Source organism: Bubalus bubalis, chromosome 11, assembly GCF_019923935.1.
Source record: "Bubalus bubalis isolate 160015118507 breed Murrah chromosome 11, NDDB_SH_1, whole genome shotgun sequence".
Lineage (NCBI taxonomy): Eukaryota > Metazoa > Chordata > Mammalia > Artiodactyla > Bovidae > Bubalus > Bubalus bubalis.
This window is the reverse complement of record NC_059167.1, coordinates 27,523,413-27,541,215: the sequence shown is the minus strand read 5'-3', so window position 1 is coordinate 27,541,215 and position 17,803 is coordinate 27,523,413. Positions and strand designations below refer to the sequence as shown.

Below are 17,803 nucleotides of genomic sequence, written 5' to 3'. Positions count from 1 at the left end.
ATCTACCTGAGGAGAAAGTGCAGAGACCTACCAAACACGAAAATAAGCTTTATTCTTAGCAAACTGCTGCTTTTCAGTAGGTTATTTTTACTGTATCACTTAAGACACCAGGCCATATTTTAGGAAGTGTAGCCTATGTTTGAATATTGCATCCAGGATTCTTACCTATCGTAGAGAGCAAGCATTACTTCTCAGATATCAATAAAATTGGGTAAAACCTATGAACAGGAGGTAAATCACTGCTAAAATGTTATCAATGGGCAAGACAACCAAGAGGGTGAGAACTTAAATCTGAATATACTGTTATCAGAACAAACAACAATAAGGACAATATACTCAATCTTGCATGGTATTGGTAATAATAACTGCAAACACATGCATAGCAATTTAGCTCACTTTCCTGTGCACTACTTAATTTGAATCCTATCTCTGTAGATGTATATTATTTCCATTTTATAAATATGGAAATTTTTTATAAATATGGAAAGATGAGATGGGGAAGTTGTCCAGTTCCACATAGCTAGTAACTAGTAGAACCACAATTTGTATCCAGTTCTTCCAGGGGCCAGGCCTTTTCACACTGTACCAAGTTACCTCTATTTTTAAATCCTTGTTTGCTAATGATATGGCCAAGTAATTGAATACAAGGCTACTATTTTCTCCATCTTACAGAAGGAAAGACTAATAAGACACAGAGATTAAATATCCTATACAATGTCATATAGAAAAAAAAATGGTATAAATAATGGATCAAGTCTTCCATCATCATCATCAATGTGAACTCCCACTCTATAAGCGAGGAATTACAACAGATGTTTTACATGTATTCTCTTAATTCTTAAAATAACCTGTTAATGCAAGTACTTTTATCCTATTCTACAGAGACAGAAATTAAGGCACAGAAAAGTTTAGTTTCTTTTCAAAAATCATGCAACTAGTAAGTGGCAGAATTTGGGCAGGAGTAAAGACTAGAAGACAGAAAAAAAAAAAAAAAAAGACTAGAAGACAGGCACTGAAATTCATTGTTTTACTGCCTATCTCCCCTGGGAAATGGTCTATACAATCTGGTTTGTATATAGTGCTTTATAGAATATATAGAAAACATGAAAACTTTCTCACTCATTTCCCTTGATAGTCAAGCCTTTTTCCAAAACAACAAAGAAGCCCATTCTGTCTTTGGTGAGAAGTGCACTTTGCTGGTGGAGTTAGGTTGCAGTGTGGCTCCAAACCAACCTTCTTATTGAAGAGATCTGCTTTGGAGATCTTAGTCTTAAAGAGCTTTGAAACAGGGACAATGGCAGCAGCCACCTCTAATATTTAAAAACGTTCTGTCTGATGGGTTTCAAAGTCAGTAAAGCTTATATTCTCAGATTTGGATGGTTAGTGACCCGCTTAACAAATCAGTTGGCAACTGCAACAAACTATTTCTGAAAAAGTATTTTTGAAGAACAAGCATTGGAAGAGACTCATTCAAAATATAAAATTCCAGCTGTGTTGACCTTTAGAGAGGAAAAGTTAAACTTAACTAAAAGTCATTGGCTTTGGAGGCAGATGGGAGCAAATGCTTAGCTTCAAGAGAAATCATTATCATCATCAAAGTCAGTACATTTCAATAAGCCTTTCAAACACTTAATATCAGAGAACGTTCCTAACCAAATTTCTATCATTTTACTTAATCGTTCCTTTGTGCATTCATTCCAAATATTTAAGTAACTACTCTGTGCTCAAAGGAAATTCAAATATGAATAAGATATACTAAGTAATATTACTCTAGTGTATTACAGGAAGTTATGATCAAGAGTTAATTATTATGGGAGCCCAATGAAGTGAAAAGGGAAGTTTTAGTCACTCAAACTTGTTGGATTGTCTGCAACCCCATGGACTGTAGTCCACCATGGACAGGCTGCACTGTCCATGGGATTTCCCAGGCAAGAATACTGGAAGTGGGTGACATTTCCTTCTTCAGGGGATCTTCCCGACCCAGGGACCAAACCCAGGTCTCCTTCACTGGAGGCAGATTCTTTACCATCTGCTGCTGCTGCTAAGTCACTTCAGTTGTGTCCGACTCTGTGCGACTCCATGGATGGCAGCCCACCAGGCTTCTCCGTCCCTGGGATTCTCCAGGCAAGAACACTGGAGTGGGTTGCCATTTCCTTCTCCGATGCATGAAAGCAAAAAGTGAAAGTGAAGTCGCTCAGTCGTGTCTGACCCTCAGCAACCCCATGGACTGCAGCCTACCAGGCTCCTCCATCCATGGGATTTTCCAGGCAACAGTACTGGAGTGGGGTGCCATTGCCTTCTCCCATCTGAGTCCAGTGTAAAACCTTGTGACCAGGAAAGGCAAATGGAAAAAAAAAAATAAATAAAGGAAAAAGAGGGTGTGGTATATAAGCTAAACATTGTGACACTCAGAGCTCTCATTCATTCCTGGCTCAGCATTTTATTTGTTTGGTTGTTTGTTTAAAGTATTCTTTGCTATAGCCAGGAAATATCCAAATGAGTCACATAAATTATTTTCATTTTATTAATAAGTGCTCAACTGATGTTGAATTCTTCCTTCCATCCCTTCTCTTCCCCAGTCCACCTTCAGAGTTAGGAATTAGGATACTCATTTCCCTTCACTCTCTGTGTTCTGGGATATTGCAGAACAAGGTAGAATCTAGGTTCTCTCTCTTGAGTCAGAGCAGCAGGGGCCTGGAGGGTGGGATGAATTGGGAGATTAAGATTGACGTATACATACTGCTATGTATAAAACAGATAACTAGTGAGAACTTACTATATAACATAGGGAACTCTGTTCAATGCTCTGCGGTGACCTAAATGGGAGGGAAATCTAAAGAAGAGTGGATATGGGCTTCCATGGTGGTCCACTGGTTAAGAATTCACCTTGCAATGCAAGGGACACCAATTCAATCCCTGGTCTGGGAGGATCCCACATGCAGCGGAACAACTAAGCCCATGCACCACAACTACTGAGCCAGCTCTCTAGGGCCCATGCTCCACAATAAGAGAAGCCGCCACAATGAGAAGCTCGTGTGCTGCAGCTAGTGAGTAGTCTCTGCTTTTCTGCCACAGTTAGAGAAAGCCCACATGCAGCAACGAAGACCCACCACAGTCAAAAAATAAAATCAATAAATAAATCTTTTTATAATACAAGAGTGGATATATGTACACGTATAACTGATTCACTTTACTGTACAGCAAAGTGTATACTTCAATACAAATAAATAATAATAATAAAAGAGCAGCAGGAGCCTTATCAAGGATTTAGCCGGTGTGAAAAGGGATGAATAGTTATTAAAATTCTGGGCGGGGACATATAGCCTCAGCTGACAGGGACTAGCAGCAGGACTGGAAAGCCTGAGGTGTTTTTTTTATCTCTGTCCCTTGCTGTGATTGTACTCTATTTTTTTCTCTCATTAAAGAGGCACTGTCTTCGAAGACCAGGCTACACGGTACAAAATGGCAGATCAAGGTCTCACGCTTTCATTGTCTCCATTTAAGACAGTATCCAGAAGTTAGGCTAGACTCCCCGGGGAGGGGACTCTGGTCCAACCTAGGTCCTCCCCACGTCTGGTCCTGTCAACGGTGGTCAGGACATCAGAGGATTGTTGCACAAAATGAGCGATGAGGCTTTCTGTTGTCTCCATGTGTGCTGAGAAAGAAAAAAAAGAAAAGGAGCCATTACCCCAAGACACATGCAATGACTATCTGCTTATGACATCTTTGATTTTTTTTTCCTCAAATTAAATTTATAATAGTGGAATTAATGGTCTGGGGAGAAGAGTATTTGTTAAGTTCTTGATTAAGTTCTGCCACATTGCCAAAACTATTACTCCCTTTCTCATCTTGTCTAAGTTGATAGGTCCCAAATTTGAAACTAATTATAACTTTCATCTCTTTAATTATAGAGCTAGAATAGTTAAAATATTTTCCATATTTAGTAGTCATTTATATTTATTTTCCTGCAAATTGTTTGTTAGTGTTCATTGCTTGTTTTTCTATTATAGTTTTAATGCTTTTATGATCTACTTATATGAATTTTTTACATATTGATTTACATACAGGAATATACCAGGTTTCCTTTGGGATTTCCTTCATTGCTAAGCATAAATTCTTAGAAAGTTTTTGCCTTAAAAATTCCTCCCTCTGGAAATAATTCAAACAAAAACATTCCTAAGGTTTACAGGGATACTCATTGAAGAATTTTAATAACAAAAAAATATAAACAACTTAAATATGTATCAGTTGAGGGACAGTAAAATAAATTATGGTACATTCATACTATGGAATACTATGTAGCTATTAAATATAAGGGAGATGTATATGCACTCATGTGGTAAGGTGTCTATGGCAGTAAGTAAAAAAAGCAAGAATCATAAAATTTTAGATAAGGTAGTCCCCCATTTATATTAGGAGAAACCTGATGTATAAATAGATATATAGATATCTAGAAAAGATCTGGAAGAATATACCTGGAACTATTGACAGTGAATATTTGAGGGCATGGCTCAGAGGAAGATGGTAAAGGTTAAATTATATATTGAAATATTGTTTTAATTTTTATAAAGAATAGGCATCATCTTACCTTTTATTTAATAAAACATTTTAGGGAATTCCCTTAAACAGTGGTCCAGTTGTTAGGACTCCAAGCTTTCACTGCTGAGGGTCCAGGTTCAATTCCTGGTCAGGGAACTGAAATCCTACATGCCTCATGACTTGGTCAAAAAAAAAAAAAAAAAAATTATGGTGGAAGTCTCTTATGTAATGGTCTCCCATCATGTCCTTTCTTTTCAGAGGTTACCATGACCCTGAATCTGGGGGGCTTTTATTCTCATGATGTCATATTTAAGTAAATGTCCCTAAACATGATGTAGTATTTTTTCATATTTTCGATTCAGTTCAGTCACTCAGACATGTCCAACTCTTTGCAACCCCATGGACTGCAGCACACCAGGCTTCCCTTTCCCCGGAGCTTGCTCAAACTCATGTCCATCGAGTCAGTGATGCTATCCAGCCATCTCATCCTCTGTTGTCCCCTTCTCTTCCTGCCTTCAATCTTTCCCAGCATCAGAGTCTTTTCCAATGAGTCAGTTCTTCACATCAGGTGGCCAAAGTATTGGAGCTTCAGCTTCAGCATCAGTCCTTCCAATGAATATCCAAGACTGATTTCCTTTAGGATTGATTTAGGATTAATCTCCTTGCAGTCCAAGAGATTCTCAAGAGTCTTATCCAACACCAAGTTCAAAATCATCAATTCTTCAGCGCTCAGCTTTTTTATGGTACAACTCTCACATCCATACATTACTACTGGAAAAACCATAGCTTTGACTAGACAGGTCTTTGTTGGCAAAGTAATGTCTCTGCTTTTTAATATGCTATCTAGGTTGGTCATAGCTTTTCTTCCAAGGAGCAACCATCTTTTAATTTCATGGCTGCAGTCACTATCTGTAGTGATTTTGGAGCCCCAGAAAATACAATCTGTCACTGTTTCCATTGTTTCCCCATCTATTTGCCATGCAGTGATGGGACCAGATGCCATGATCTTAGTTTTTTGAATGTTGAGTTTTAAACCAGCTTTTTCACTCTCCTCTTTCACAGAGGCTCTTTAGTTTTCATATTTTAGGATTGCATATAATTAGTATTATACTGTACATTATCTTCTGTAACATAATTAGCCACTCAACATGATATTAACCATGTTGATAGAGATGCTTTGGGTGATTCACTTTCCCTGCTATATAGCATTCTACTTACAAATGTTCTGCCATTTATTCATCCTCTTATTTTGTGATGTTTGGACTGTTTCCCAACATTTTATATCTTGTACAGCGGTGCTGTGAACATTCCTGGGCACATCTCCTTGTGTACTATGGTTTCTCCAGTGTGCATATCTAGAAGAGGCATCAGGTCAAAGGGTATGTCCTCTTCAACTTCAACAAGATAGGAGCATACTGCTTTCCTAAATGTGTGTACCAATTTACAATCTCACCAGCAGCATACAGGAGATTCTGATGTCCAAAAATATCCTTTCTCATTCAGAAAGTAGACATTTATCAACATTATCTTCTAATTTTTATTTCTCTCTCCTACTATATCCTTTAATTGAACTTGAATTAATTTTGGCATATGGTATAAAATAAGAACCTAAATTGATTTTTTATAAATAACCAATTTTCCCACCATCATTTATTGTCATGACAAGTCCATTTTAATTCGACTTTTAAGTCTTTTTCTTCCTTATTCTCACCTGATGACTTGCATAGTTGAATTTCGGAATCATGTTGTAGCTCTCCTAAATAGCTTATCGAGATTTTATTGTAATTGCATTAGGTCCAAGAATAATTTTAGTCTAAAACCCACACTAAACAGATCAAACTTCCACTCTCAAACTGAAATGACTAAACTGGTCTCTGCACAAAATCCAATACCCTTAGCTTCTACTGAAGTCCCTCCCATTATCTATACCTCTTTCGCATCATTCAAGCTCATTAATTCAAGCATACTTGTATCCTCTTTGTCCCTTAAACTTTTCTCATCTATTTTTATCTCTAAACTTTGCTCATGAGGTTTCCTCCCACCAGAAATGCCAACCCTTCCTTCCATTCCCCAAAGAAGGGGTCCTAGCTACTCTAAGAGTCTTAGTAGTTATCCCACTATCTTGCATTGCAATTCTATTTCCTCATGCTTGTATTTAATCTCTCCAACTCGATGATTGGATTAACTAAAATAACAAAAGTGAGGCAGGTAGAACTTGCCTGGAGAGAAGTCAGTAAGAACAGTTGTTGAGTGACTTCCCTGGTGTTCCAGTGGTTAAGACTCTGTGTTTCCTCTGCAGAGAGTGCAGGTTCAATCCCTGATTGGGGAACAAAGATTTTTCCTGGTGCAGCCAGGAAAAAAAAATGGTTGCTGGTAACAGGATCAGCAACCAGTTTAGGCACTCTACTTTTAAAATCTGTAATCTTGAATTTGAAGGAAATAGCAGGACAAATGGAAGAGAGATGCTCAGTTATCTCACACAGTGCCTCAACATCCTTCCAAGTCCAGGTATGGCCAGATGCCACAGTGGGGAAGCCAGGTAATAGAGAAACCCATCATCATACCAACTAGCAGTGCTTTAGGTCTGCCAACTTGCACAGACATCATCTCACTATCTCACTTAACCCTGCAGAACTTTTTTTTCTTTGAGTTTTTTTGGAAAAACTCATCTTTTTATAAACACTGAAAATTAAATAGTGCAATTTTAAAAATTGTAAGATGATCACCTGCAAAACTCTTTGAAGTAGTGACATGATCTCCATTTTATCAGGGAGGACACTGTGACTTAGAGGTTAAATGCAAGTCCAAGGTCACAGTCACACAGCTAGGAACCGGCAGGGCTAGGTCTATAACTTCAGTCTTCTAACTGACCCCAACTCACCACTCCTATCATACCCATAGTTGTTTCCATGGTAACCATGTTAACTTTTAAAAATTACTTCTTTAAATTTTTAATTGTGGCAAAAAACTGACATAATATAAAACTTTCCGTCAACTATTTTTAAGTGTACAGTTCAATATGTTAACCATGATCACATTATTCTGTAATGGATCTCTAAAATTTTTTTATCTTGTAAAACTGAAATTCTTTAGCCATCAAACAACTCATTTCTCCTTCCCCTCAGTCCCTGGCAACCACCATTTTACTTTCTGTTTACATGACTTTGACTGTTCTAGATGTCTCATATAAGAGAAATCATACAGTATTTGTCCTTTTGTGACTGGCTTATTTCACTCAATATAATATCCTCAAAGTTTGTCCATGTTGTAGCATATGATGGGATTTCCTTCTTTCTTAAGGCTGAATAATATCCCATAGTATGGTATTTTCTTTAATGTATTTGGGAGGACAGAAGCAGGATCTTTTTAAAATTTTTATTTATTTATTTACTTAATTTTGGCTGTGCTGGGTCTTCATTGCTATGCGAGGGCTTTCTCCAGTTCCAGAAAGCAGGGCTACTTTTTGCTGCGGTGCATGCTTCTTATTTCAGTGCCTTCTCTTGTAGAGCACAGGTGCGAGGGTGCACTGACTTGGTAGTTGTGGCACCCCAGGCTTAGTTGTCCCAAAGTATGTGGAATCTTCCCAGAGCAAGGGTCGAACCCGTGATCTCCGCATCAGCAGGTGGATTCTCAGCCACTGGACCACCAGGGAAGTCCCACTGAATGTTTATATCACATTTTCTTTATTCACTCATCTGTCCACAGATGAATGGTGGACTGCTTCCACCTCTTGGCAGTTGTACAACGCTGTCACAAACAGAGGTGCCAATATCTCTTCAAGATCCTGCTTCTGATTCTTCTGGAATATATCCCCTTCATGGATCAGTGCCTTGTCATGGAGCACGGGCTTGCGTAACCTGATGAAGCTCTAAGCCATGTTGTGTAGGGCCACCCAAGACGGATGGGTCATAGCAGAGAGTTCTGACAAAATGTGATCCATTGAAGAAGGGAATGGCAAACCACCCCAGTATACTTGCCGTGAGAATCTCATGAACTGTATAAAAGGACAGGAAGATATGACACTGAAAAATGAGTTCTCAGGTCTGAAGGTGTCCAATATGCTACTTGGAAAGAGCAGAGGAGAACTCCTAACAGCCCCAGAAAGAAAGAAGCAGCTGGGCCAAAGCGGAAATGATGCTCAGTTGTGAATGTGTCTGGTGATGAAAGTAAAATCCGATGCTGCAAAGAACAGTATTGCATAGGAACCTGGAATGTTAGGTCTAGGAATCAAGGTAAACTGGACATGATGAAGCAGGAGATGGTAAGAATAAACTTCGACATCTTAGGAATCAGTGAACTAAAATGGACAGGAATGGGCAAATTTAATTTAGATGACTATTATATCTACTACTGTGGGCAAGAATCCCATGAAGAAATGGAGTAACCATCATAATCAACAAAAGAGTCTGAAATGAAGTACTCAGATGCAATCTCAAAAATGACAGAATGATCTTGGTTCATTTCCAAGACAAACTGTTCAACATCACAGTAACTCAAGTCTATGCCCCTACCACTGATGCTGAAGAAGCTGAAGTTGATCAATTCAATGAAGAACTAGAAGACCTCCTAGAACTAACACCAAAAAAAGATGTCCTATTCATCATTGGGGATTGGAATGCAAAAGTAGGAAGTCAAGAGATACCTGGAGTAACAGGCAAGTTTGGCCTCAGAGAACAAAATGAAACAGGACAAAGGCTAACTGAATTCTGCCAAGAGAATGTACTGGTCATAGCAAATACCCTTTTTCAACAACACCAGAGACAAATTCACACATGAGCATCACCAAATGGTCAATACCAAAATCCAATTGATTACATTCTTGTAGCTGAAGATGGAGAAGCTTTATACAGTCAGCAAAAAAAAGACCTAAAGCTGACTGTGGCTGATCATCAGCATCTCATAGCAAAATAAGGGCTTCAACTAAAGAAAGCAGGGAAAACCACTAGGCCAGCCAGGTATGCCATAAATCAAATCCCCTATGAATTTGCAGTAGAGGTAATGAATAGATTCAAGGGGTTAGAACTTGTAAGCAGTATGCCTGAAGAACTATGGATGGAAGTATGTAATATCGTACAGGAGGCAGCAAATAAAACCATCCCAAAGAAAAAGAAAAGTAAGAAGGCAAAGTGGTTATCTAAAAGTGAAAGTCGCTCAGTCGTGTCCGACTCTTTGCAACCCCATGGACTATGCAGTCCATGGAATTCTCCAGGCCACAATACTGGAGTGGATAGCCTTTCCCTTCTCCAGTGGATCTTCCCAACACAGGAATCAAACCAGGGTCTCCTGCATTACAGGCAGATTCTTTACCAACTGAGCTATCAGGGAAGCCCTTCCCCCTGAGGAGGCTTACATATAGCTAAAGAAAGAAGAGAAGTGAAAAGCAAGGGAGAAAGAGAAAGGTATATCCAGCTAAATGCAGATTTCCAAATAACAGCACGGAGAGACAAGAAGGCCTTCTTCAATGAACAGTGTATAAAACTAGAAGAAAACAACAGAAGGGAAAAGACTAGAGATCTCTTCAGGAAAATGGGAGATATCAAGGGAACATTTTACCCAAAGATGCGTGCAATAAAGGATATAAATGGTAGAGACCTAGTAGATGCTGAAGAGATCAAGAAGGATTGGAAAGAATACATGGAAGAATTGTACAAAAGAACTGTACAAAAAATATCTTAATTAACCGGATTACTATGATGGTGTGGTCAGCCACCCAGAGCCAGACATTCTGGAGAGTGAAGTCAAGTGGGCCTTAGGAAGGACTGCTGTTAATAAAGCTAGCGGATGTGATAGAATTCCAGTAGAACTATTCAAAACCCTAAAGGATGATGCCATCAAGATGTTGCATTCAATATGTCAGCAAATCTGGAAGATCCAGCAGTGGCCACAGGACTTGGGAGTTTCCCAAGAAAGATAGTACTCTAATGGTCATCCCACTTGTTGGAAGGACTGATACTGAAGCTGAAACTTCAGTATTTTGGTCATCTAATGCAAACAGCTGACTCACTGGAAAAGTCCCTGATGCTGGGAAAGATTGAAGACAGCAGGAGAAGAGGGCATCAGAGGATGACCTTCAGATCATCCTACACCAATTCCCAAGAAGGGTAGTACTAAAGGATGTGCTAACCATCAGACAATTGCACTCATCTCCCATGCTACTAAGGCAATGCTTAAAATCTTGCATGCTAGGCTTCAGCATTATGAGAACCAAGAACTTCTAGATGTCCAAGCTGGGTTTAGAGAGGAAAAGCAACCAGAGATTAAACTGCCAGCATTCACTGGATCATAGAAAAAGCTAGGGAATTCCAAAAAGTATCTACTTCTGCTTCATTGACTACAGTAAAGCCTTTGTGTGGATCACAACAAACTGGAAAATTCTTACAGAGATGGGAATACCGGACCATCTTACCTGTCCCCTGAGAAACCTGTATGTGGGTAAAGAAGCAATAGTTAGAATCCTGTATGGAACAACTGATTGGTTCAAGATTGAGAAAGGAGTACAACAGGGCTGTCTGCTGTCACCCTGTTTGTTTATTCTATATGCTGAGCACATTGTGAGAAATGCCAGTCTGAATGAGTTACAAGCTGGAATTGAGATAAGGTGGGAGAAACATCAACAACCTCAGATATGCGGATGATACCACTTTAATGGCAGAAATCAAGGAACTTAACAGCCTCTTGATGACGGTGAAGGAGGAGAATGTAAGAGCTGGCTTGAAACTAAATGTTAAAAAAACGAAGATCATGGCATCTGGCCCCATTACTTCATGGCAAATAGAAGGGGAAAAGGTGGAAGTAGTGACAGATTTCCTCTTCTCAGGCTCTAAAATCACTGTGGATGGTGACTGTAGCCATGAAATCAGAAGATGTTTGCTTCTTGGCAGGAAAGCTATGACAAACCTGACAGTGTGTTGAAAAGCAGAGACATAACTCTGCTGACAAAGGCCCATATAGTCAAGAAGACTATGGTCTTCCCAGTGGTCATGTACAGTTGTCAGAGCTGGACTGTAAAGAAGGCAGAGCACTGAAGAATTGATGCCTTTGAACTGTGGTGCTGGAGAAGACGCCTGAGAGTCTCTTGGACAAAAAGGAGATCACACCAGTCAATCTTAAGGGAAATCAACCCTGAATTCTTGTTGGAAGGACTGATACTGAAGCTGAAACTTCAGTATTTTGGTCATCTAATGCAAACAGCTAACTCATTGGAAAAGTCCCTGATGCTGGGAAAGATTGAAGACAGCAGGAACAGAGGACATCAGAGGATGCGATGGCTGGATGGCATCTCCAATGCAATGGACATGAACTTGGGCAAACTTTGGGAGATGGTAAGGGACAGGGAGGCCTGGCATGCTACAGTCCAAGGGGTCGCAAAGAGTCAGACACAACTGGGCAACTGAACAACAGCATATACCCAGAAGTGGGATTGCTGGATCATATGGACCATATTTAGTTTTTTAAGGAACAAGTTATCTTTTAAACAAATAGCCCCATTCTCATGGACTCTCCTGCAATATGTTAAGAGACAGTATATTGCCTTCCCTCTAATAAAATTGAAAATAGCAATCCATGCTCATCTGTAACAATTAAAATTTGTTTAAACTTTTTACTTAAAATGCATCCGTTACAATGATGGCAAATGTAAATGCTTCCATTTCCTCCCATTCTCAATTAATAATCTGTTCTTCACTTTTAATACCACCCCTCATCAGGGTCACTAGGTCAGAAGATTCATGATGGAAGGATCTTTCTGTTTTGTCCAGCGCTGTGCCTCAAGTAGTTACTTAAGGCTGCCAGTGGCTGGCATTGAACAAGCAGTCAAAACATGGATAAATGAAAGAGTATATGAGTAAAAGACCATGCTTCTGGTTATAGTTTAAAAGATTGAACTTAACCCCAGAAGTGGGTGTTGTCACTGATGAGAGAGAATAGTTTAGCACTTCTTGTTCCAACAAGCAGGAAGTAGAACACAGATGGCAAAGAAACACTCAATGACATGAATTTTGCCAGAACGATGATAACATCCCTAGGATGAATTCAGACTAAATCTCTGCTGGTAACATAGGATCATACTAACCACGAGGATTTGGGGAGCTCAGAAAACCCTTGGTATTCTAATAAAATTAGTGAAAGTGTTAGCCACTAAGTCATGTCCTACGCTTTGCAACCCTATGGACTGTAGCCCACCAGGCTCCTCTGTCCATGGAATTCTCCAGGCAAGAATACTGGAGTGGGTAGCCTTTCCCTTCTCCAGGGGATCTTTCCGACCCAGGGATCAAACCCGGATCTCCTACACTGTAGGGAGATTCTTAACCATCTGAGCCAACAGGGAAGCCCTTGGAATACTAATAAAGTCCTGCCAAATTGACAAGATAGTGCTTTAGGTAGGAGAAGCCGAGAGAGGGCGCTAATAGTGTAGTGTCGTGTAGGTAATAGTGTATTTTCCCTTCTCTTCTGTCAGACAGCAGGAGCCCTGGGTAGAGAGCATCAGAAGCAAAAGCATTGTCGCCCCAAATGGAAGAATCCGTGATGACCCGATTGCTGTGCATTAGGCTGACTGATGCCCTCTGTTGGGGACAGGGGTGCAGAAGCAAAGAGTGTTACACACACTGAGGGTAGTTATAGTCACATGGAGAAGGCAGGCTTTTCCTGTGAAAGGCTGCTGTCCATACATCTTTGGACTTTATATATCTTATGAAAGGAGAAGTGGGATTACACTGTATCAAAGAAAATTAAATTTAGACTAAAAATTACGTGAATTTATAAAGGATATATGCACTAGAACAAATTGCTTGGTGGAATCTGTGCTCTGTGCATATCTGAAGAATGAATGAATTGGAGCTCTTTTCCAAATTTCATAGCTCTTTTCATTGTCAAATGAAGAGATGGAATTCAAGAGAAAATTATCTTCTAATAGGCACGTCTCCCCAGAGAGAGGAAAGACAGGGTTAAGTTGTTTAGTGATTATATGAAATCTTTTCCCATTCTCTTAGTTCAGAATTTAAATTCACACTAGTAATTCAATAGAGTGGGACCTTTGATAAACTGCTCTGTAGAAGGGTCAGCATGGTTTAATGGAAAATATGCTAAACTTGGGTCAAAAGACTTGAGTTCTGATATTGGTATTGATTTGACAATTTTAGCCTTTTAGGATATAATCACCCCCTTGTCTACACTGCCAACTGTTGCTGCTGCTGCTATTTAGTCACTAAGTCATGTCTGACTCTTTGTGACCCCATGGACTGCAGCCCACCAGGCTTCTCTGTCCATGGGATTTCCTAGGTAAGAATACTAGAGTGAGTTGCTATTTCCTCTTCCAGGGGACCTTCCCAACACAGGGATCCAACCTGCGTCTCCTGCTTGGCAGGCAGATTCTTTACCACTGAGCAACCTGGGAAGACCCATGCTGCCAACAATTCTCATCCTGCTACTCTCCAACACAAAATTCTTCAACACAAAATCCATCACCTACAGAGCAAATTCTGAACACCTCTGTCCTAGTACATTCCTTCCTTATCTGACTCCTCCCGCTTGTGTAAATCACATTAATTTATATCATTTGCTGCTCACTTTGTGTCAAGCAACACTGAATGGTTCATAATTTCCTCAAGCTCTAGCACAGTCATTCATGCTTCCTCTGCTTGAATACCTTCCTCTCTTCATTTACTTGCTGCTGCTGCTGCTGCTGCTAAGTCGCTTCAGTCGTGTCTGACTCTGTGCGGCCCCATAGACGGCAGCCCACCAGGCTCCCCCGTCCCTGGGATTCTCCAGGCAAGAACACTGGAGTGGGTTGCCATTTCCTCCAGTGCATGAAAGTGAAAAGTCAAAGTGAAGTCGCTCAGTCGTGTCCGACTCTAGCGACCCCATGGACTGCAGCCTGCCAGGCTCCTCCGTCCATGGGATTTTCCAGGCAAGAGTACTGGAGGGGGTTGCCATTGCCTTCTCCATCATTTACTTGCAAACTTCCTAAAGTTCCTTTCCCTGGTTAAATACCACTCCTCTGACCTTCTTCCTGAAAGTCCTATATGTCCATTGACCCTTATCTGCACCTCTGCTGTGGCAACTGTATCATAATTAGTAATTTGCACCCCTGTCTCCCCATTAGACACATCCCCTATGCCACATCTTTTAATTTTTTGACCACAAAATTAATATATTATTATCATATAAATTTAAACAAAGTGTAGAAAAAGAAAAGGCCTCTCAAAATCCACTCCCAAAGATAGCTCTTACTGACCTAGAGCAGGAACCATGCTATCTTTCTATCTTTGAGTTTACAGAACGTAACAGTGCCTGGCACATAAATGCCTGGCACATAACTCTCACTAAGTAGAGTTGAATATCTCCATAAAATGAAGATGGCATAACTGACTACACCAGCCAATAGAGTGATGGAATCACACAGGATAATAAATGTGAAAGTTTTCTGAACACTGAAAAACATTGTGGAAGTAACAAATTTGTGTGGTCAGTGACGAACGGCTGTGGGCCTCATTTTATCTGACTTCTACTATCTGACAAACTCAGTTCCCCTGATGACAATGATGATGATGATAACCAACATTTATCAAGGACTTACATGCTTCAATTGGATCAACTCATTAAAATTTTAGAACAACCGAAAAGGTAAAGGCTATTAATTGCTCCATTTTTTTTCAGATGAGGAAGCCAAGACACAGAGAGATTATGTGACTTGCCCCTCAAACCACAGAAGCAACAATTACTACAGCCAGGACTTAACCCCAGGCAACCTGACATCTGAGTTCACACTGTTAACCACATAGATAACATTACAGCCTCCTACCTACAATCCTGAGAAGGTCAGCAGGTCAGAACAGAAGCCAGCTACTTCCCATTCTTAATCTTGGAACCATAAGTAACTTTACCTCTGCAAATCTCCGTTTTCTCCTGTGTCCTCTGTTTCCTCTTGGGATTAGTGGTTGCTATTGCATGAAGTTGCCTGGAGGATTCTTTCTAAAACTGCTTCAGAGAGCAAAGCCAGGTCGGGGATCAGACCTAGATCCTAGAGCAAGTGGTTGATTGTATCAAAACTGGTGTGGCAGGAAAGAGAAGCAAAGAGACCACACAGCTGCAGGAAATAAGTACTCCGAATCTAGGAGGAGCTAAAGATCTATCAATGGCTATGTGTGTGTGGCCCTGATGATGCCAAGAACACAGCACTCAAAGTGGAACCTTGTCAAAGACTCCATGCCAAGTGAGCAGGCTTGGTGAAGAGAAGAGAGCATTCACAAAACTTCACCTCTTTTTTTTTCTTTTTCTTTTGTTTGGCCACTCTGCTCAGCAGGTAGGATTTTAGTTCGCCAATCAGGGATAAAACTCATGCCCCCTGCAGTGGAAGCTCGGAGTCTTAACCACCAGACTGCCAGGGAAATCCCAAGATTCACTTCTTAATATTTCAGTTCTTTGGCTTTGGCCAATACAAATGGTAGCAGCAGTTAATAGTAGAGTTAGAAATGTAAACTATAATCTATATGTAACAGCTGAGGTGTGTGAGCAAACTACAAAGGAAGCAGAGAGAACCGCGTACTGGCAGGTGCTTACAGTTGGTGCCTGGATCCAAAATAGCCTTCAGGGCTCACAAAACTCAATCCAAATTTAAAAGGAGTTGCCAGGTGGAGTGTGGCAGCTCTATCCAGCCAGGTGACAGTAAAATCATGCCAGGTCCAGTGCACTGTGAGACTCATAGCCGCTGAAGGTCTCCAAGAAAAGAGTACTGGGTTAAACCTCCTTTTAGGAGCTCATTCAACACCTGAGCCAAGCTACATTATTTGCAAAGCCCTGAAGGAAACGGCAACCCACTCCACTGTTCTTGCCTAGAGAATCCTATGGACAGGGGAGCCTGGTGGGCTGTCGTCTATGGGGTCACACAGAGTCGGACACAACTGAAAAGACTTAGTGTGCATGCATGCATTGGAGAGGGAAATGGCAACCTACTCCAGTATTCTTGCCTGGAGAATCCCAGGGACGGAGGAGCCTGGTGGGCTGCCGTCCATGGGGTTGCACAGAGTTGGACACGACTGAAGTGACTTAGCAGCAGCAGCAGCAGCAAGGAAATATGTAGCCTTTGTTCCCTCCAAGAGAAGAGAAATCAAAGCACAGAGAGGAACTTTATAAATAGGCTATTGGAATTAAAAAAAAAACAAACACAGAAAGACTAAGGCTAAATGAGCACAGCATTGTCTCTAGGCTAGGGACTAAAGACAGAGGGTAGAAAACTAACCAACCTGCTGTTAACTAGAAAAGGAAAGCTAAGCACTAACCACTAAGTTTCTACAAAGTAATCTTGCAAATGCTCTGAATGTGAGAGAAGAGCATGAGCCTTAGAAGGAAGAGCTTCTGAATATGCACAATTGCAGGATGAATCAACAGTGAGGCCCTGAACTGGCACTAAGGGATATTTCTCCAGAAGAGAAATTAACAATTTCAGCTATTAAATCATGTTATTGAGTCCAGAAAAGAGGCTCAGGGAAACACAGCCCTCAGACTAAAGCAGTGAAAAATCAAGACAGAAGAGATGTGATGAACCATCTGCAGAGGTAGCTCACCCCTTGAAATATTTTGTGAATGTGTTTGCATAGAATCTCAGAAAGCCCCTAGTCCAATGCTCATGACTAAAATTAACCAGGAATTTTATGCCTCTGCGCCTGTGCACATGTTGTTCCTTCTGTCCAATTTATCTGCCTTGCTCTTTTCTCCCCGATCTCCAGTCTATCGGGTAAACTATTTTTCTTTCCAAACATAGTCCAGGCATCATCTTTTCTTAACCTGTGCCTGAGAACAGGATGAATCACGCTCTCATCCCACCTACTTGTTCACTCTGTACATTGTATTATTTTTATTAGAGACCCTGTCTCATCTAGCACAGTGCAAGCCCTATAAAGACGAGACCAAATCTCTTCCTCCAGCATCATCTGCCACAGTGTCCAGTTCAATAGGCATTCATCCTAACTCATCAGTTGAGTCAGCCAGGAGAGGGGAGCAGGGGTATGTCTCCTCTAAGAGCGGTGCATCAGGGTCTTTAGGCAGCAGTGGTGGGGAGTGGGGAGGGGGTGCAGGATTAGCATAGTAATACTGTAATAAATTTGAAAGTGCAATTGAAAGTCTCTCAGTTGTGTCCAACTCTTTTCGACCCCATGGACTGGGGCCTGCCAGGCTCCTCTGTCCATGGAATTCTCCAGGCAAGAATACTGGAATGGGTAGCCAGTCCCTTCTCCAGGGTATCTTCCCAACCCAGGGATCAAACCCAGGT

The 17,803-nt window shown here is 40.7% G+C and overlaps 1 protein-coding gene across 9 annotated transcripts in view; it reads right to left on the bottom strand.

Moving 5' to 3' along the window:
• Nucleotides 1-2,415: 2,415 nt before the first annotated feature.
• The window catches only part of WDR89 (WD repeat domain 89), a 78,953-nt gene continuing 63,565 nt past the window's right edge, over nt 2,416-17,803 (bottom strand). The window contains exons 1-3 of one of the 9 annotated variants that reach the window (XR_006542688.2): nt 15,338-16,333; nt 3,557-3,655; nt 2,416-2,694 (exon numbers count right to left, since the gene is read on the bottom strand). The gene's annotated coding sequence lies outside the window, so the exon portion shown is untranslated. Of the gene's footprint in view, nt 2,695-3,148; nt 3,656-4,588; nt 4,966-15,337; nt 16,397-17,803 lie in introns of those variants that run through there. The other 8 variants (XR_006542686.1, XR_006542683.1, XR_006542689.1 and 5 more) reach the window with 8 other exon arrangements.